Here is a 21,797-nt window from a genome sequence, read left to right on the forward strand (position 1 = left end):
GCTAATAAAGATACAGGCTACTGAGAGTTTAATCTCTCCTTTCCCACGATCGGGAAGCTGAAGGGTTTTTGAATGCCTAGGAGAGATTGACTGGCTACTGAATAATTACTGGCATAGCTAAACCATCCTGCGGCTAGTCCAGCATCCCTGGAATGATTCAGTCAGGCAAACTGGGGACTTTCTTGAGTTGAAGGTTGCAGCTGGAAGTAGAACAGCAACCTCTGACTGAGACGCCCTAGTGGTGCATGTTTTTATGCGGTAGCACCCAGCATTTGCAGTACAGCCAGGGGAGGTGGCTGCCATGGGCTATCCACCATAGCCCAAGCCCACACTGTGACCATACCTACTGAATACACACAGAGAACTGACACCTCGTTGGGTTTCTAGAGCCCCCAGGTCTAGAAAGTTGCTACAGGGGTCCTGTCTTCTGCTGCTACTGTGTCAAGTGATATAGGTAATAAAATTAGCAAGTGACAATTGGAAAATGGTAGATTAAGCAAATTGTCCTGGCAGGCCACATGGAGGAGGAGCTCCTCGTGATGGGACTCAGCAGAGCATCAGGAGACCTGCCAGCAACGTAAACGTTTCATGAATTTGTCTCAGTTGTGCTCAACTGTCCATGAATAACAAACCACAATAAACGGTGGAAGCTGAAATTTTTCATGCTGGCAACTCCAGCCAGGACATTTGGTTTCCAGTTGGAAATGTCTCTTCATGTAGAAATTTCATTCCCCTTTATTCAAGAAAATAGATGTTAGAACATCCTACAATGCTTGAATCTGTAATAAAATGTTTTCTTTACATCAGATTCCAGAAACTGGTGGGACGGGGAGTTGGAGGGATTTTAGTAATTTTTAAAAATAAACAAACCCATCAATCATTGGAAAAGTTCTCTTCCTGGCTCTGCCTCTGCCTTCTGATGGGATTTGGGGTATCTCAGGACATTTACTAACCCTTTGTTTTGCCAGCTTAATGTGGAGCTACAGCTATCCCTGCCCGTGTTTGCGTTACACCAGTGGGTTTCTGACCTTGGATGGGCTCTGCTTTCATGAATCCTGCAACACTTCCCCTTCTCTCCTCTTGTCCTCCCAAGACCTCCTAACACTCTCAGCGGCATGGCCTCACTTAAACTGTTGATGAACCGTGGATAAGAGCCCATCTGTCTTCCGACGCCATGCATCTTCTGCCTTCACCCTTGTTCTGCTTGCCGCTGCCTTCTGCAGGAGACTGCACAAGAGAGCGCAGATAAGTTGCTCTAAAAGGGCAAATGGGCTTCCCGTGCTGATCCCTCCAGTGCTGTCCCGGAGCACCACAATCACGGACAAGCCAGCCCTGCCAGATGCGAGTGGGTCAGCATAATCTGCCCCCATCCACAACTCTCATGATAACCAGCACAAGATGAGCCAGGACAGATTGTTCTCAATGACAGACTCTAACTTCTGCTACTCTCTAGTGCCAGCAATTACTTTAGCCAGAGCATGACCATATTCACACAGAAGATTAGCCTTTTCCATGAATACCAGTACAGTTTTCCCTGTAATCCTCTACTTTCTTTCCCCTTTAGAGTCCTGAGAAAACTTCTGCTGGCACAAATTATCCTGACTCTACAGAAATCAACAGAGCTCTGACAATTTTTCTTCCAAGTCAGGTTCTTCTGCCACTTGGCAAGGAGACCCACAGGGCATTAAGGTAACCTGATAGGAGAATTCAGGTCTTTGTCCCTGCCCTTGGACCTGCCTTACTAAGAGGGAAAGTAGAGTCCAGGGAACGAGAGTGAAAGGGCAGCACGATGTTTAACAGAAATGAATGCCATCATAATGCCATCATCATCTGCAATTGCAATAGATCTATCTTAACGGCAACGAGTTTGGAGTCAGGATTGCATTGACTCAGTTTGCACGACCTCAAGAAATTCTCATCTAGTTTCTGCTTATTTTGAGTGAAAACAGTCAGGAAGTGGACAGAGTGCTGCTTTCTTTCATTGGGTGTTTTGGGAAGTGTGATTGATGGGCTAGATGGATAGCGTTATGGTTTGTGCTGTCACAATAACTCTTCATGCCTGATAGTGCAGGGCTGCACATCTCACAAAACCTTGTCAAAGTAATAGTAAATAGCCTTTTTGAACTAAAAAAAGAGTAAAATCAAGATTAGTACCAGGAAGGACAGAAATTCTTCTTGGAAGTTATTTTCTTAATATTTGGATATAATCTACCTTATCCAAAACATCTGTCTGTGTGCACAAGAAAGAAATACACTTTCGTCCCCTGCAGCTGTGTCCAAAAATGAGGTAGTAAGTATTGCTTCCTGATCACACACAAATGGGGTTTTTATCTGTGCCAAGATCATAATACGAACAGTGGAATAAAATTGCAAACAGACAAAAAAAAGGGCACACACCTGAAAGCCTTTATCTCGCCTTTCCATCCCCTGAGCTTCACTAGCCTGCTCTAATAAAGCTTCCCTAAAGCTTTGTTTTCTGAGGACATTTATATTCTATTAGGAAACTGCAAACATCTCCAACAATAGCTTTGTGTCAGGCCACAATTGTATTCCTTGAGGCTAATGCAGGCTATTAAAAAATAAAGTTCAGCCAGTGCCCCTTCGGTTCTGGGGGAGCTGGACAATTTGGATGTCAGCTTCACTTCCAGTTCCAAAGCTTTGCTCTATAGAGGGTTTCAAACCTCACGATTACAACAAGAGAGACTATACCCGCTAAACTTGCGGAGGCCACTAAACTGAGAGGGGCTGCAAATCAGTCGCAGTTAGAATACCAACGTATCTTGGCAAATAGGAAAAAAAAAAAAAGTCTGGAAAAAAAATGATTCTATAGGGACTAGACCAGGGCAGAAATGATCATACATCACTGCAGAAAAGGGGGCAAACTGAATTGCAAGCTGAGCTTGATGCTGTCCCTTTGCAAAAGAGCTGAGCTGCATGATGGGCTGGCCAGGCTGGGAGCCTACTCTGCAAAGGCGGGGGGAGAAACCCTGCTGTACGCGGGGCTGGGAACGCCCGAGCTGAAGCACCAGTTGCAACACGGCAGATTTACATGGTAGGAAAAATCTTTTAATTGAAAGTGTAGGGAAGGAGCGCAGCAGATGGCTTGAGGATGACACAGAATCTGCATCCCAAGAGATTTTGAAAAATAAGTGGGGAATGGGTGAGAACGACAAAGGCAAAGCTGGTTCTGTCCTGAAGGAGGGGCAGGGGATCCCTCTTCTGCTTTCCACGGTTGCGTCTTTGGTTGCTGTGCTGGAGTTTGGGCTTCAGTTCTCGGAGCCAACTGGGGTTAGAGCCAGTTGCGTCCACACAACTTGTGCAGAATCACGGGCTGTGCAGGAGAACAGTGTGTTGTCCATGTACTGCCTCAGGGTTTCTTCATTTTAATTCATTTCCCACAGGACTGCACAACAGAAAGAGGCAGCACTCCAAGGAAAACATCCCTGACTGACCTTCATTGCCCCCAGTTAATCCCTCTGCTCAAGTGGCCAACTCACTCCAACCCAGTGCCAGAGCATTGATCACTTCACGTGACCAGGGCGTCCGGGCTCAGTTACAGGACTTAAGCCAAAACAACAATAGATGCAACTACTAACTCCATGTCTTCTAGACATCACTTACATATAAATGTCCCTTATCCCATCCATGAGATATGCAAGCCTAGAAAGCGTCACGTTGCGCCAGATCAGTAGCCCACCTAGTTAATCAGGCCGTGACTGCTGTTTGACTGCCCTGTGTATTTCCCTGTAAATCAGCTCCTTTCTCCAGAAAGGCACCTTTGGAGGCAGTTCTGAGTATTGGCAACTGGCAGGAAGGCAGCAGAGCAATAGTGGCCTCTTGCAGGCATGAATAGTTTTGCCCAAGCAGAAGCATTATAACTTGCACACACAGAGTTATAGGAAAGAGTCAATTCCCTCCAGCCATACTAAAATCAAAATATCATACTCCTTTCTGAGACTGGATCTAAATGATATTTCCCATCCTAGCATTCCTTACAGAGCTAGGAATTGGGGAAAACAGGCTATTACTCTGAAGAATCCTTTCTGTTTGAAAGAGCGTGCTCTTACATGCTTTCTAAGGATATCTTAATTTCTCCTCGGCATCTACAGGGCTCTACGGCACACACAGGAGGGAAGCATTTTAAGTAAATCACCCCAGCCTGACTTCAAAGGAAAGTGAGCTGGACAAGATGTGCCAAAGGGTTTAACATCTGCGCCATTCCTATAAAGCATTGTTTTGTCCTTCATACTTAGTGAGGAGACACCCACATGTGTTTTCCACTTTCATTGTGAAAGCAGGAAACGTTTAATTAAAATCAAGCTTAACCTACTTTGTTTTCTCTTCATGCCAAAGTAACATCAGCCGCTGAGAGGGAGGATCTGTAAGTCTTGGCACCCAAATGGCCTCGCCCAGCGGAGGGACAGAGCCGGAGAGATCCGGAGAGATCCACTGGGATGATATCTGTGTCCCTGGGGCATGGTAACAAATTAGGTCGTGTACCAGGAAGAGCAGAACTTGCTGTGTGCTGGGGAAATTCAACACAGCTAGCTGTACCGGGCCAAACCCTGCTGTCATTTACACAGAATGACAGAAAATAGGGATGGCAAGAACCTCACCAGGAGGTGGGGTCCACCTGTCTTACTCCGGTCTGTCACCCTGGTGAGCCACAGCCACTTGGGGTTAGGGAGCCGCAGTGAAGGCAGCTGCAGATATTGTACTCCAGGATCCTCCCCAAACCCAACAGCCACGGCTTCAGGTACCAAATTAGATTAAGAAACTCAGAGTTGTGACTGATTTATATCCTCACTGGATCAGGCCAAAGTAAGGACGCACCATCCAACTTAATATCCAGATCTTACGATGTGGTGCCTTTCATTTTCCAAAGGCCGAAAGGCTTTTCAGTCCCCTTTCACTGGCCCTATGGCAACACAAATCCGTGTTATGTGTTAGCAATGCAGAAAACAGTCCCACGGTCATGAGCGGTTTGGGAGGAAGTTTAAGGCTGCAGATTCTTTTCCCAGAGACAACTCCACTTCCAATTACATATCATTATGTGTCGAACACAACTTTGCGACCCCAAGGGTGGTATTCTCAAGTGCTTTTTGTTACAGAATCACAGAATCTTAGTGGTTGGAAGGGACCTCTGAGATCATCGAGTCCAACCACATAAAAAAAAAAACCAAACAAAAACACACACACAAAAAAACCAAACAAACAAAAAAAGCACCCACCTACTAAACTCCACACCCACAACCCCACACAAAACACCCCACCACAAACCAATAATCTTGGGCACTAGAGCATGCCCTGAAGAGCCATGTCTACACGTTTCTTAAATACCTCCAGGGATGGTGACTCCACCACCTCCCTGGGCAGGCTGTTCCAGTGCCTGACCACTCTGTCAGTAAAGTAATTCTTCCTAATATCTAATCTAAATCTCCCTTGCCACAGCTTCATACCATTTCCTCTGGTCCTGTCGTTATTCCCTTGGGAGAAGAGGCCAACCCCTGCCTCTCTACAGTTTCCTTTCAGGTAGTTGTAGGGGGCAATGAGGTCTCCCCTCAGCCTCCTCTTCTCCAAACTAAACATGCCCAGTTCCCTCAGCCTCTCCTCATAGGACTTGTTCTCCAGACCCCTCACCAGCTTGGTGGCTCTCCTCTGGACACACTCCAGGACTTCAATGTCTTTCCTGTAGTGAGGGGCAAATGCCAGGAGAGGCACTAGTTCTCTTAGGGGAAAAAAAACAAACCCTGCGTAGCGGGAACTTTCCATGCAGTGATCATACGTAAAGCCCCTGGAGGCATCCATCAGGCCACTTTGGAAAATTCTGTAGCTTCAAGGTAGGCTCTGATTTCCATTAAAATTTTCACCAATTCAGATATTCTTGAAATTGAAGCATTCTTCAAATAATTTAGTGTTTTCGGTCAAATCTCTCTGTGCAATTTTCTTGCAGAAGATGAGTGACCCAAGTCAAGCTAGAAGCAAATTAACATTTGCAATTTTAATAAATTTCCCAGCCAGGTGTTAACTTTCTCATTTGCAGGGAAATTTTGAGGCAGGCTTGTTGAATCCATAAATTACTATTTAAAACCCATTGGGATTGTCATATTTATCAACATAATCACTGGCATTTTTCTACAATTTAGATGAGGCCTTTAGGGCTTAGAAGAAGAGCAGCCGGAATATAGTGCTAGCCACGATCCTATTATCAGAAGACAACCCCCATCCATAGGAACATAATCCCTGGCTCATATAACATATTAAAGTAGGCTAAAATTGATTACTCAGTTACAGATGGGGTAACTGAGGATAAGAAGGAAAAAAGTGACTCAGAAAGTAGGATTCCCTTCTTCCATGAAGCTGTAACATCTTGCAGGAAAGAGAAGGCTGAGAGACAATGGATTACCTAAATATATTGTTGTGCTTATGCATCCAAAGTGAGAAGAGGATGGGTGGATTCGTCCCATGTACCCATGCTACAACAGCGGAGGTTTGTCTCAATCATTTTAATGCCGTTTCTTGTTTTCCCTTCATTCCCCCTTTGGCCCATCCTGACATCACCCCACACTTTAACTATTTGGCCCCTTCCTCCTGTTTTCCCCAGGGAAGGGGAAGTAAACAGAAGTTGACATAAGCTCAGGAAGGAGCTCAGGACAGAACAGGAGCGTAAAGTACTGTGGCTCATAGAGTCAAAGTACAGCAGTGTTGTTTCCTCGGCTTTAGAGGCTATAAAACAGCAAGCAGCAGAACACAAGGATGTTGTCATGACAATGAGTATGATAAAAAAATGGGGGGTTCTCTGCATGGTTAAAGTGCTGAGAGAAAGGTAACCAGGACAGCAATAAACACTTGATAGATTTCACTGTGTTGAGGACCAAAGCAGTGGAGAGCCTGAAACATAATTACAGCAGAGACAAATTATCTGTTATTGATGAAATGACCCAAACTTTTCTATCTGTATTGATGGACACTAGCGCTCTAGTGCCATGAGGCACAGAAAAGGGTCTGTGTAGGCCTGGGCCTCACGGACTAGTCCAACGTCCTCCTAAATTAGCAAGAGTTTCTCCAGAAAATCAAAATCTATTCTACAGGCTAAATGCCAGTCTGTAGAATGAAATATGAGGGTTACAGTGTCACCATGCAGATCTCCACCCAGAATGTGGACTAGATTATTTAGTTTGTAGGGAAAAAGCATCAGGACAGGTTCCTTGATGAAAATTATTACTTGGGGGAAAAGCATCAGGTGGCAAGCCTCAGGCTGGCCGGTTACAAATGATTTTAAGAGGGGAATCGTGATAGTAACAGTAGTTAGACTTTCTGTTTACTCTTCTGCAGTTTTTGTAACACCATCAGCTATGGAAAACTCCATAATACCTCCTCATGCCCCCTACAGCACTTTCAGTCAGAGGCACCTTATTCAGTATCAAGCAGTTATGCGTCCTCCTCCCAACAACAGTAGACTCCCTGACATACAAGAGTCTCCAGAACTCGTGCTCATCAGCAGAAGGGATGGTCAACCATTCAGTGAGTCACCAACGTCTGCCAGGTCAGGATCCTAACTCTCTGCCCTACCTCAGCAGGCTTTGGGTAAACAGAGATGAATTAGAAAGGGCAGGCATAGAAGACGAGGACCTACAGACACATTCTGCCCTCTCTCTTCATGCATCCACCCTGTACAGGGGAAGCCATTCCTGCCTGACCTAACACTGGCCAGCCAACTTTTCTGCATGGTTGCAACGCCACATTCAACCCATCCAACCAGGAAAGGTGCAAGAAGAACATATGGTACAGTCTGATGCCTTGACACTGTAAAAGAGGTGACAAATGGAGAGAAGTAGAAAAGAAATCAACAAAAGTGCTACTAAACACACAGGTTAAGTGTGAGTCACGGCACAGTACTCTCCACCCACTCAGGCTGGGTGAGTTGAGGTTGAAGGGACAGTGTACAAGTCCAACAGCCACAACCCAAAGACCCTGGATGCTGATCACTGCAAGAAGCCAGTGCCTGTGAAAAATTCTGAGCCTATTTTTTTTTTTTTTTAAAAACCTATTTCCCTGTTTAATCAGGGCAGCAACAATGGGAACACCATGCCATGACCCGACAACAGTCTACCTCAAAACGTACAGTTCTCTGGATAGAGGATTCCTTTTTCGTTTTCTCTTGTGTTCATGAACTATTTACCTTTGATCCTAAGGATGCAGATAATGGTTCTTTTTTGAACAAAGACAAACTGATAGTAATAGACCTCTCAGTTCATAGGAGGGTTTTCTTTGTTTTCATGTCAAAACACACTGGCTCAGATCCAGCTAGCTGTCCTGAGTTTCTGGATGTGGCTCTTGAGCAAGGTTTTAAAACTAAATCCAGCATTATTTAATTGATGAAGACTCATATTTTCAAGCTTTACAGGGACGACATGTCAAACAATAAGGAATGGTAGAGGCCAGCCTGCCATATTTAATAAACTCTGTGGGTCATCCTCTCCATGGGTCTTCTGTTCTTGCAAAAATAAATCTCTAGCTAGTCTCCTCTAGTCTCACTGATGTCTCCCTCTCTCAAAGCAGACAGCCCTTGCTATGTTGAATTCCAAAAGCAGGAATAGTCCATACCTTTCTGCTTGAGCATGTCTGATCACATTTGTGTTCTGTTTCACAATGCTGGAGATCTCTGCTGCTTCTCTAGGACTGCTCCATAGCCTACTAGATAACACCAGCAGGAAGTTTTGCTTGATATTCCCGCTTCTTCTTCTTCTTCAGCTGGCCTAGATAGGTTCAAGTGTCTTGTTCAAAGCCTTTCTTCAGGACATCTCTCATTACGTTGCTAATCCCACCCCCATCTTCTCCATCTATGTTCACAGCAGTCCTCTTCAGCAGCACAAGAGGGCTAATACCTGCCACATCGTGTTTATTTTCTTTCCTTTCACAGCTCACCTGAGGCTCTTTCCTTCCTGCAATCATCTTCCTGTGAAATTAAGAACACATGCAGCCAATCACATTTTCAAAATTAGGTCCTGCTTTGAAGGCACACCTGCTTTCAAGCCCCTCAGGGCACACTGTAGGTCACTTGCTGTGCCTGTGAGAAGGGCTCCTGCTGGGCATCCAGGCACCGGAGAGGGAGTCCTAACTTTTCTGATCTCAACTGGGGGTAAGCTTTCACCTCTGATGAAACCAGAATTTCCACACTGAGAATGTGTCTCTCTGCTGCTTGGACAATGCAAGTGAACACTGGGGTCTTACCTCTCAAGTTGGCCACAAAACCCCTTCAGGTATTTTGACTCCTCTCTTTGAAATTCCCTTTTGTTTCCCAGCTGCCATTAAGAAATGTGCCATTCTGCCGATTGCGCAGGATCTCAAGGACTTGGAGGTCCAACTTGGCTGGAAGAATTTTCCTCCCTGGCCACCTTTCTTTTCTCAGTGGCTTGAAATCAGTCACATGCCAGACAGGTGGCCACTGTGAGCACCCCATCAACCCAGCAAGAATAAATGGTCGTTACTTACCTGGCACATCAAGCTACCAATGGTCATGGTGTTTACCATGGGAAAGAAGAGGGGACTCCCTCGTTTCAAAGCAGGGTCTGGGCTGTGTTGTGAAGGGAGAAAGCCAGGCTGATATGTTGTGGGCAGCACCTACATACAGACCGTCTCCGTTTCGTTCACCAGAATGACAAATGTGGGAACCTCTCAGCTAGGAAACTAGTGATTGATTCATATTGCATCTAGGGAAGAGAGACAGCAGGCATTTTTTGTAATGGAACTACACTGTGCATAAGTAGCTTATGGCACTAGGACTAACAACTTCCCCGTTATTACCTTACCACTCATATTGGAGGGACAAATCTGACACTACAAAAGTGCTATTTCTCCCTATTCTGTCACACATAGAAGAAAATCACTGGGAAGGTTTTTACTTCTCTTTACTAAGTGGAAACTAAAGCATGTTTCCCATTTATTTGCCTGGATGTTTAGTGTATCTGTTATTTTTAAAGGTATTGAAGTTCACCACCTCCAGTCAACAGGCTACTGTTCTTACACAAAATTTTACTGCTCCGAGAAGAAGTCACACAAGGGTTAACTGACTTGTCCAAGGCTGGGAGCACAGAACCAAGTGGGGATTGTAACTAAGGGGCAACCAGGCTCCTTTCCTGTTCAGTCACACTGCTGTCTGCTCTGCGATGATTTCATTCACCAAAACATGGTCATGGACAAAGAACGGACTCTGCAAAAACAGCCCCTTATCTGCTCCTGCCTGCCTCTTGTCCAAGTCATGTGTGATTAGTTTACTGACACAAACACCCCTCTGGAGCCAAAGCAGCTGCAGAAGCGAGCTGTGCTCTGATACAGTTCATGCCTTTACAGCAGGGTAAGAGCAGTAGCTATGGTCTAGCCGAGTCCAGGAGCTACGCTCTTTATAGAGCTGGAAGAAAAATACAGCTCAATTATAAGGTATCAAGTAGACCTGGTTGAGCTGGCAATCAAAAAAAAAAAAAAGTCAATCCTGACTTGTAACAATAACCGCAGTGAGTATGAAATAAAGATTAGCTCTAGGGAACAAATACAGGACAGAGAAATGTAATTCCTAGGAGAAGTTTTAACTTGCCGTTTTTTTAATTTGTTGGTAGGAAGCAAAAGGGTTCAAAGTACTTGGGGCTGGGGAGACTAGAAGCAGATAACAGCAGAGCCTCTACGTGCCATAACTCCAACCAAATATCTTTTAAGCAATTACTCCTGTAAGAATTAAAACTGCGGGAAGCTTCATTTCAAATAGGTCTCTGCTATGAGGGTTCTTTCATATCTGCTGTGAAAGGAGCTCTGCAGCTGCTTTTCTCTAAGTGAGGCACTAGTAGGCTCTCTTCACTCTATGCAACTCCTGTTTCCATTAATACTTCTAGGAACGTATTCTACCGGAGATCTTTTGTCCTCTGTCAACCTTCGTTGAAATTAGCCAGCAGGAGGAAAGAATCGTATGTGCACACAGCACTGGGTGTGTGAGTTTATAAGGCTTGTTTCCTTGAGAAGACAGGCTAGAATCATCACCGTGCTTTGCAGTCACCTCCTCAGCGTTGATTCCCACTGCTAGCAGGGACCGTGGAAGCATGGATATAGGACACGCCATGGTACGGACCTCCTGTCATGCTGCAGCAGCTTTTCCAGTGCAAGTGTTTTGATTCCAGTTTTAAATCTCACGTCCATGCTTTTCCCAGTTTCAACTTCAGAGAGTTCATTGGAGACCCTCATCTTTTACTTCCTTATAGGTATACAATGTGAAAAACAAAGGAAGCACACCCCGTAGATTCAGAAAAAAAAAAAACAAAAAACAAAACCAAAACAAAACCAGGGAGCATTTAAGACAAAACTCGGTCTTTCTAAAAGTACAGCCTCAAGAGTTTTAGGCCACTATGATTCTTCTGGGGACGGGATCTTTGCTCTGCTACAAAACAGTGTTTGGTGTTAATTAACCTAAGACAATTCCCCAGTATTGCCTTAGTCCATAGTAACGTGTTTATAGATGGACTTTTTTAATGCTACTTCTTCTGACCGGATAGGACAGTCAGATTACTAGGATGTTGCCATGGTATATTTTTTTTTTCTGTATTTGCTCATATTTATAAAGAATTTTGAAAACTGAGACTAAAATCAATTTTGCATTTATCTGTTTTTTTAGTACTTACACTGGAATACAACACACTAGGTAAAAAGTTATTCATTACCAATTATTTTAGAAGAGAAATGGTTTAGCTGATAGAGCCTTCAGAATCATGTCTATATATTCAAAGGCAATTTGTTAAACAGTTTGGTGCAGTAAACAAATCTTTAACCTTCCTGAAGAACAGGAAATCTGCCTTACGCTAAGGTTGTTCAAACTCCTGTCAAGCAAAGATTCACTGCTGAACACAGCAAGGAAACTGAACAGCAATGACGAAAGCAGAAACTGGAGACCAAGATGTAGGACCCCCAGGGTCCGATGATGAACCACAGGGTGAAGGCAAGTCACTGAGGTCCAGATCCATCCCATTTAACTTTAGGCGCTTAAAAGAATTGGCTAATGTAGGAAGATGGGCTCCCTCACTAGTCAATGTAGAGATAAAAGCTTCTTCAAAGAAAGTTGAAGCACAGCCAGAATTAACATCTCTCTTTATTACATATAGAAGTCTCAACTCTAAAGTTCAGTGGTGGTCCTAGCCTCGAGTCCTCACTTAAGTGCACAAAGTTACTCCCTTCCCAGGCAGCCCAAACTGGAGTCCAGCTGTCTCCAGTGCAGCTTAAATGTCTCTTGCTGCAATGTATGTTCATTCCTTCTTGTCCTGTATCCAGTAGAGAACAGTTTATTCCTCTCCTCTTTGCAGGAACATTTTACACTGTCATTGTGTCCCCTTAGTGATGTCTCCGGAGTAAACAAACCCAGTTCTTTCAGTCTTTCCACTCCAGCCACAGCGTCAAGGCCTCCAGTTGTTCTCACTGCTTGCTTTTGGGATCATGCCACTAGGGCTTACATACTTCTAAAAGCTGGCACCCAGATCCGGACACAGGCATTGCCAGTAGACTAATGCCAGGCATTGATTTGCTACTTTATTTTCAATAGAGTGGAGGGATTATTTTGTGTCTTGCATGTAACTCCTGCTTGTGATGCTTGTGTAATAGTGGTCACCACTCCCCAGAGACCTTACAGCATGTCAGGATTATCAGACCTTTTCACTGAGACAAACAAGGGCCCTACCCCCTTAGTCCTACTCACACAGGAATGTCTTTTCATGGTACGGTAACTGGTGCCAAGAGTAATAAGAGAAGGAAACGGGTATAAAGAGAAAAAGACCAGTTCGGTGGAATCAGTAGGCAGCAATCCCACAGACCAAACATCGGTGGAGATGCTGAAGCGGTGAGTCGCAGTCTGGCCTTGCAACAGTCCTTCTGGGTGCCACTGGGAAAGTCATTTAACCTGTCTGTCCCTTTCATTTCCCTCCTAACTTTGACCTAACTCACCTGGTTCAGGTCTGGAGGAGGACACCTGTGTTACCGCGTCCTAGATTCAGTCATTCTCCTACCTCACTCAAACCACCGAACTCCACTGTAGTACTAGTGGCAACTGAAGTAAAAATTTAAGAGCCACACCAGATGCTCAACCCAAGTCTCCAAAAATACTTAAGAGTGAATCTGTGATTTCAGAAAGAGTTGAATGAGAGCTGCAGCGACCTGGGAAACAGCAAGATGCCCTAATGTAAGATGCCTCCTGTGCGTTCCAGAAATGCGGTTCCTGGGTTTGAGACTCATCAGTCAGGGAACAAAAGCGATGCCACACGATGTGGTTTGTATATGAGTTCTGTAGACAGCACATGATGAACAGCAAATACGCAAAGCAATTAGGAAAGCAAAGAGTTCATAGAGAGCCTGTGGCCTGAAATGCTTTTGCATGAACAAACTCCTTGAATCATTATGAATAATTAATGTGTAAAAAAACCCTCCCGATCTCATTCCTGGATGGTCTGCAGAATAAAGGGATAGATAAATCATAAGGAACAAGGTGTTTGCTGAGTGAGAATAGCTAAGCTAACTATGAGCTTAGCAGTTTCAGATTTCGAGGCTGCAGCGAGTAGCCTGTGGTTACTGTCAAAAACAGCTTGAGCACTGAGGTGTCTCAATAACAGTTCTGCCATTTAAAATAGTAATATTGTTCTGTCTATAGGAGACCTTTCAGATGAGGACTGCAAAGTGGTTCACAGCTATTCAGCTTCACAAAAGCCCAGTGAGGGCAGAGAGACTATTTATTAGATGCAATTATGGCATCATTACTAATGCATTACAAATTTATTGGCAGATGTAATTTTTTGCTACTCTCATATGAGGGAGTTACATGCATTAAGTGGAATAGCTAACAAAGAAAATTTTTTTTAAAAAAAGTTAATCTCCCTTTTTGTCCAAAGGCATTGTATATAAGCAGCAGGTATATCAAGAATTTCTTGCAGGTATCATTTATGTCACTTGGTCATAAATGAGTTTAGCTTGAAGCCACAGTGAGGTATTTATATATTATTCGATGTCTTGCTGATTGAAGACGAAGGGGAAAAGGGAGGCCTAGTTAAGCTGAATTCAAAATTAGGCTCTTAAAATGAAAATTGAGATAGGACTCAAGAATGACTTTGTTTCATCAGACGCTGAACAAAACTAGAGAAGCACAGGACTGGCAGAGCTGTGTTAAATGCCTGCAGTAAAGCTCCAGTGAAGTCACTACAACTTTTGTGATTTACCCACACCAACTGACTACCCCTCTCTCTCCATCTTTTTTTAATAAAAAAGACACGATTTCTAGAACTTGGACAATTTTTCTAAGCATTAAAATGGGTAGAATGGTTAAGGTGGCAGATATTGTGATCTGTTGTCAAAGGCAACGTCGTTTCAAGAGAAATACTTTTCTTGGGACTTGTTCTACTGGGGGCATCCCCATGAAGAGGTATCATGTTGAGGAGGTCACTGACACTAATGCTGCATGTTGTTTTCCTCTTTCATACAATAATTAAAACTAATTACAGCTTGAGGAGTCTGGAAAGAAGGCTTTGTAATTTTCAGGGGTGTGCTCACTGATGACCTAATCCTGCAAGGGGCTAAGTACTGTCCGATCTTCCCCATATTCCTGGGAATCTGGTCTAACACTACCAGGCTGGATCAGAGCCTCCCTTTTAGTTTTAAGACTTTAAGATTAACCATATTACTTCACCAGTGTTGTGGCTTCACCGTCCATGAGGGAACCCTGAAGTCTTTGGTGACTGCACAACCAGCACGGCTTGTGGGGAAAGGCGTAGGGGTGGACTGGAGCTGCCAAGGCTGGGCTGACATGTGGACCATGCTCTGTTGCTCGGGAGTATATGGAGTCCCTAAGAGAGAGAAAAAATCGGATCCAAATTTCTGAGGAAAGACTACAGTCAGATAAGATTATTGTCGGACTCCAATGCCAAGACTTTGGGACAAGTTATGATGAAAAGAAAGACACTGAGACCAAAGCCAGGCCCAGGGTCACTTCAGCTCTATTTCTAGTTCAGCTGCGCTTCGAAACCACGATTGTTTTACTGAAAGATGTAGTTATATAGCTTTAAATTCTGGCCAGATTTTCAGAAGTACAGAGCACATATTTATTTGCTTTACCTCCAGGAAACCAGGGAACGCTGAGCGCTTCACTTTGTCATGCCGGGTGGCTGGTGCTAAATGCAGACTGAAGAGACACTTCCCAACGGGTGGTACCTAAACAGAGGATTTGCCATCAGAAATATGCTATTACCTGCAGAGCTGGAATATCATAATTTAATTTGTTATCACAAATAGATGAGCAAACTGGTGAACAGTGAAGCAATTCATCACTATCTCAGCATGATTTTACGACAGATAGAAGAAAAAAGGGCAGGCCCTGGTCCGAAACTATTTAAGAGCAAAATGTGCATAGGTGACAAATAGCATAATGCAAACCAGCAGTATGAAGGCCAACAAGAAATGGTCAACAGGGATGTCTCCTAGCCAGTACGAAGAGGTTAATAGAAGCAGATACGTTCCTTAAAGGATTGGCTTAAACACAATCAATGTGTTTAGAAGAAGTAGGTACAAGAGGATTCCAGCACTTCTCCTTTCCCTCTTGCCAGAGGTCTGTGGTGGTCTGCAAGTCAGCCAGGGTGGTACACTAGTAGGTAACTGACTAGTTCACCCCAGTCTGAGGTAGGTATAAGTCAACCGTTTATTCGGTGACAATTGAACCACAGCAGTTTTCACTCAATGACATTCGATGACTATATTGAAGGTTAACGTTAAGGATGTTTAACCTTTCTCCACAATTTCCAGAACTAGATACCAAAGACATTTATCAGAGATGACCAAAGCAACAGGTTGGGGAAAAACAATGCCAGAACACCCAGAAAAACAACAGAAGTAGACCAAAGTTGTGGCAATAAATTTCCAGAAACAGATTTTTTGGGGGATAACTGTTAGCTTTTGGGTTTTCTTATATTACATAATGGCAATTTCACATGGCTCTGCATGACACCCATCCAACCCTGAAACTTCATACTATTTCTTCCTCTTTTAGCTAATCCTAAGACTATTTGCACCAAATAAAAGCACTAGATCCCCACACTTTTTGGAGAGGTACATCCCTCATTACTTTAAAATATCTTTGCTCTGTTCGTATGTGTCATGGCAGGTTAATGTTGTATATTTGATATTTAGCCGAGGGGACACACAGGGCTACAGCTAGATGCTAATCACTGCTTATGAAATCTAAGGCAAGGCTTATTCTTCCCCTTAACAAAAAAAAAAAAAAAAAATTAGTTTACATTGTTTTAAAAGATACTAAGGCAATTTATGAGGACCATCACTCAGAAAAAGCCTGTCACTGAACATTATGAGTTGTCTGAAAGACAGACTAGAAAAGTAAAAATTGCAACAGCTTCAAAAAGCACTCTTAATTCCACCAAAAAGGAATAACCAGTCAGCTTTTTCGCATGTTGTGACATAATCTCAGCTATTCAGAGCTCTTTCCCAGGGTACTGCCCTCAGTTAGCATGAACTGCAATTGACTTTTCTTGCTTAAAAAAAGCAGTGGGAACCCTAGCCCATTTCCCTGCAAAATCTGTCTCCTCAGTCCTACATCTGGAGACACTCAGCCAGCAACACTGGGCTGCCCAGACATCCAAATCAGTCTTAGCCACGCACCCACCATCACAGCCAGCCAGAGCCGGACCCGTAGCCACGCTGCTCAAGTCAGTCTTTTGCTTCCAGAACATAGATACATATTTCCCAAACATGTGAAAATGCTGATTCCACCACAAGCCACCTGCATTAGTCTTTTTGCACATTCCAGCCACTAGCTTAGGGGCTCTAGTCCTCCATGATGTGAAGGGGAAAGGAATGGTTTCCTGACTTACACACTTCACCAACCAGCATGTTGCTTGACACCAAAACGCTGTCACCATGGCTTTTCACTGCACTTCATGTCCACACCTCATTGCGTGCTCGTAAAGGATTAGCTTTTAGTTCCAATTAAAATGTGAGATATTTCCCAAAACACGCAACTTTTTTCCTACAGATGGATAAGCCTCAGGATGGAGAAATAAAGCGACCTCCTGCAGCCAGTATGCGTTGAAGCTAGAATAGAGTAAATTCTCAGAGGACTCCTAGTCACCACTCCTCTCCTCTGGTCTCCGACCACAATCTCTCTGTATAAACAAAGGCTCTGGCCTCCGCAGTGTTTTCTGGCCTGCTGTAAAATGTTTCGCCACCCCTCTCAAAGGAATCACCGATGCTTAAAAAAGAGGCAGTCTTGGTCAGGCTTTTCTCACAGTGCCAGTGTCTCTGCGGAGGAGTCCGGATGACAAGAAAGTATAGGGAGTACAGTGAGACCTGGCAAATTGGGCAATAAAAGGCAGCTCTTAGTTGTAATCTGGATTAATGAGCACATTATTACTGCTCCAAATTAATATTAGTTAAGATTGTAAATAAAATGCTTCAAATAATTCTTCTGTCAAATAATTATGGGGATTTACTTTACAAAAATTACATTAACAGCAAAAAGAACACTCTGTTTCCAGAAATACCAAAGCTGGCTTGTTCTCAGCAAAGTTTGAATATTGCTTTTGCCCAAGGAGAATTCATTCCTGCAGAGTGAACGGTAACACAATGGTAAAAGCACTCTATAAACTGGGACATCAGTCAAGGGCTCAGTCAACAACAGCAAGCCTAGATCATGCAGAGACAACCTGTCACTGAGAAAGGCAAAATAAGAATTTCCTCTGAGTGAGATACTTAAAAGTTGAACCACAGACCTCCTCTGAGAGGTGCAGAGTGAGGCTGGGGAAGGGAACAGTGAAAATTATCACCCAGGTAGACAAAGAGCCAGCTCTTTAACTACCGTACATTGGTGTGACTCCTTTTGAATTAGGCTTCTGTATGACAAATAAATACACTTGGCATGAGCCAGAAGTTTTACTCCCAGTACAAACCTCTTCTGCAGGTACAAGACCAAGCCCACTTTCTGAAAGGGTCACATTTCCAGAGTCCCTTCCTTCACTCACCTCAGTCTAGGACCCTACACTTCTCTAAAATTGTGGGTAGGATTACAAAATACATCACAATTCTCATGAAATACAGGAAAAGCAGAGACCTGGTCTCAATCCTACAGAGGAAATCAGAACTTCTTAAAATCTAAGCACTTCTAAACGGTGCTAGGAAAAACAACAAAAAAAGAGTCCTCAATCCATTCTGTAAGGATTGAATGGAGTTGAACTCATTGGTCATTTTCCTGAGGTTTGACTTTTTAGCAACAGCACAACACAGATTTCAAGAGACAAGGAAGCCTTTGCCTTGGCTGTTCCTCTGCATCTTTTTACTCCATGTATGAGAGACAGACACAAAAAGACAGAGAGTCATTGCATCTCTTTTGTCACCTGGAGGGAATTAATGAATCAGCCTCCTTGTAAGAGGGAAAAAAATGCTCTTCACAAGGGCTGGGTTACTGAGGCAGGGTCTTCCAGACTATCAGGATTTATTTCTGTGTCTTCCGACTGGTTTAGAGTCTTTCAAACTGTTGATACTCTCGATCCTGTACATGCTGACCAACACACCAACCACAGCCCTCGAGTCAAGGGGAATTAATAGGCGTTCAGTACTTTGGACCCCTCAAGTCAAACTCGGCGTGTGCTTGCTAACGTAGAACACGCCCCTACATAGTGTGCCTCATGTAATTATGGTGTCACACGCACCGTATAGGGCTGGAAAGTACGGCCACCTCTGTTATTTAATGTATTTGGGTTATATTTTTGTGGCCTTATTTAACTAAAAGCAACTACATACAGTATTTGGCGCACTGTCACGTGTAATCAAGAGATAATGTCAATGGAATTGCATGTTGTCACAGGATAACAGCCTCCCGCTGTTGCTGAAATGCCAAATTGAAGCCGAGATGTTTATGGAAAATAAACGTCAAGTCAAAGCCAAGATGTTTATTTTAAAAACAAGAGACATGGATCTTGTGGCAATGTTCCATCATGTCTCTATTTCTCTAATAACAAATGTCCAATGTGAATAGAGCCAAGTGACGGTTTCTTCCTCGGACAACGCGGAGCGGGTGAAGCCTGATCACTTCACTTGAAGACTTGCAGAGTTGTTTCTCATCTGCTTTCCTTCAGTTCAGGTTTTAGTCAAAGCATCCAGGTAATCAACACAAAATCATTTCTCAGATGTATGCTAGGTTTAAAAAGGGATTTAGGAGGACAGCAGGAAGAAAAAAGGACACCAAATGCCTTTTTAATTTGCTTTTACATAGAACTTTTTCTCCAGAGAAAGAATGACAACAACGTGAAGCTCACTGAAGTCAACGGGACGCATTCCAGGCATTTCAGTGGGCTTTGACTAATGCCTTAAGAGAACAAACAGTTAATATTTTAAGATGATATTATGTTAATAATGGTGGTGACTGAATTTGATTGCAATGGGGACATGTCTGGACCAAGGCTGGACAAGGAAGATAAGATCCTTTTGGGTCATAAGCAGCAGCCTGGTCACCCCTTGCTCCTCGCAGGCAACTGCTCATCCCAGCTGCTGGCCCACGGGAGATTTCTGCTGTATCCATGCCAGCCTCACAGCCACAGAGAAGCTGCTCCTTCACTTCATTTCTCCAGTAAAGCTTCCTGAAATCCAGCTGGTTACCCAGTAACACTGATGACAGAGTTTATTTTTCTTCGCGTGGGGAAAACTGAAGGATATTTGTCAAGACCCAAGTTGCTGAGATACAGTAAAAAGCCATGTTAAAGCTAAAAGTAAGAGCTGGGAAAGTCCAGATCTTAGACATGATGCAATCTGATTCAAATTTGAAAATTAGAGTTTTTTCAAACCTAACTATAAAGGCCCAAGTGATGAGACAGCCACTGCTACTCCTGGCAACCTAACGGGTTTGACGTCCTAAAAGCTCTTTCAGATATTCATATCAAATTTTCCCTTTCATCACATTACCACTCATTAAATCTCCTTGTATTCATCTAAATCATTCGTCTTGCTCCCTGACAATCTTTTCTTCCTCCAACTACATTAAGAGATTATGTTTTCAACAAGCTAAAACTGTCTCTTCACTCTCCCCATCAGCTAACCCCACCATACTTCTGTAAACGTTCGTCACCTCTCTGCCAACATCCCCCTCTCCAACCAACCTCGCAGGCCACGTGAGAGCGCCCAGACGCGGTACGCAGAGCTCAGAGCATCCCTGGAGATCCAGGGATGGGCTCCGGCAGCAAGTCACCCGTCTGTCCCCAGGAGGCAGAGCTGGCAACAGCAAATCCACTGCCCCCATTGCTGCCCCAGCCACTGCAACGAGAAAGGACGGGGACAGCCCCAGTCCTTTTCCAGTCTCCTGACCCACTGCTGGTGCTGCTGACATTGCCCAGGGCAGCAGCGTGTACGTAGATGCCCATGCAACAGACCCTCATCTCACAGTCTGTTTCGCATGGAGAGAGGCAAGAGGACAAGCAGGAAGCTGTGCAAAGCATCTCAAAGGGCTGCGTTTAAAAATATACCTCGATAACCTACTCCAGGTCCTGAAACGTTGAAGCTTCACAGCTCACGCCAACAGGGTTCCTCAAATGCAATACATTTTGATTTTAATCGGAACTATCCGCTATCCTCTGTGCAACATTAGGCTGATCTGTCCTAATAACTACTGAGAGTTTGGGCTTTTTTTTTTTAATGACTTCCAAGGGAAAAAATAAATTAGTTGCTCATTAAAAACTATGGTCAGGAGAGCAAGTAGAAACAATCCATTTCTAGATGGATTCAAGAGCTCTTCTCTTGACCTGATGGCCTTAAATAATATGCAAGCAAAGAGTTATATTACAATCATGTGAAGGAGCTGTCTGAAATTCAAAAAAACCAAGGAAATTCTGAGTTAAAGGAGATTTGCAAAAGGTAACGCTCTGAAAGGGGTTAAGCCTACAGTGATTATTTGGCTGCTCTGTGCTGCGAGGACCAGAGGGATGTTCTGTACAGAAATCATAAATTTGCTTATTTTTTCCTTTGGAGATGCATTGTTTCCCAAAGACATTCTGGCTCCAGCTCTGATCTGGCATTCCAGATTGATGCTTGTTGAACCAACAAAGATACTGGGAAGCAATGCATGATTACGCATCTTCTGGTTTATTGCACACTTGCTAGTAATTTCCTTTACTTCTCCAACCTTTAACCTTACAGTGGGATGAGGATCTCCAACTGGAGATCTGACAGGACAGCTTGATAGGCAAAGAGCTGGCATTTGACTAGGTTACATTTTTAATTAACTCTATAAGGATACTATCGCAATAATGGATCTGAACAGATGACAGATGGATGATGCTCCAGGAATAGCAAGCAAAGGAGCTACATGGTACCCTCAACCCTGCTTCCCACTGTCAGTGTCATCTTGGAAAAGTATTTGAGATTTTATCAGATTTTAATCTGCCTGATTTTGCACTAAAATGGACTATGCACATTCACAAAATCCATCCGAGAGTCTCAGCTGTGAAGGCTTTGGTGTGGTGAGGCACCGCAGGGCTCGCACCTACTTTAAGTGGTCCAGCTAGACGTAGAAAATACAAAATTGCTTCTATCCCCAAGTTCCTCTCTCCTAACCTGCTTTCAGATTATTATTTTTTTTAAATCGGTATTACAGATACTAGTCCTGGGTAAATATTCCCAGCCACAATCCTGCTGCCTTTTATTCAGCATAAGGTCTCCCTCTGCTCTTGAAGATGCCATGCCGCCTGCCCTTCCCACCGAAGAGGGTCATGCTTTGGTCCAGCGGATGA

At 43.8% G+C, this 21,797-nt stretch overlaps 1 long non-coding RNA gene across 1 annotated transcript in view; it reads right to left on the reverse strand.

Annotated features, from left to right (window-relative positions):
- Positions 1 to 21,797, reverse strand: part of LOC141744826 (uncharacterized) — a 32,915-nt gene that overhangs the window by 6,533 nt on the left and 4,585 nt on the right. The window contains exons 2-4 of the long non-coding RNA XR_012587595.1: positions 15,130 to 15,225; positions 14,700 to 14,861; positions 8,608 to 9,713 (exon numbers count right to left, since the gene is read on the reverse strand). This is a non-coding gene — a long non-coding RNA (uncharacterized LOC141744826). The remainder of the gene's footprint in view (positions 1 to 8,607; positions 9,714 to 14,699; positions 14,862 to 15,129; positions 15,226 to 21,797) is intronic.

Source organism: Larus michahellis, chromosome 6, assembly GCF_964199755.1.
Source record: "Larus michahellis chromosome 6, bLarMic1.1, whole genome shotgun sequence".
In the NCBI taxonomy this organism is placed as follows: domain Eukaryota; kingdom Metazoa; phylum Chordata; class Aves; order Charadriiformes; family Laridae; genus Larus; species Larus michahellis.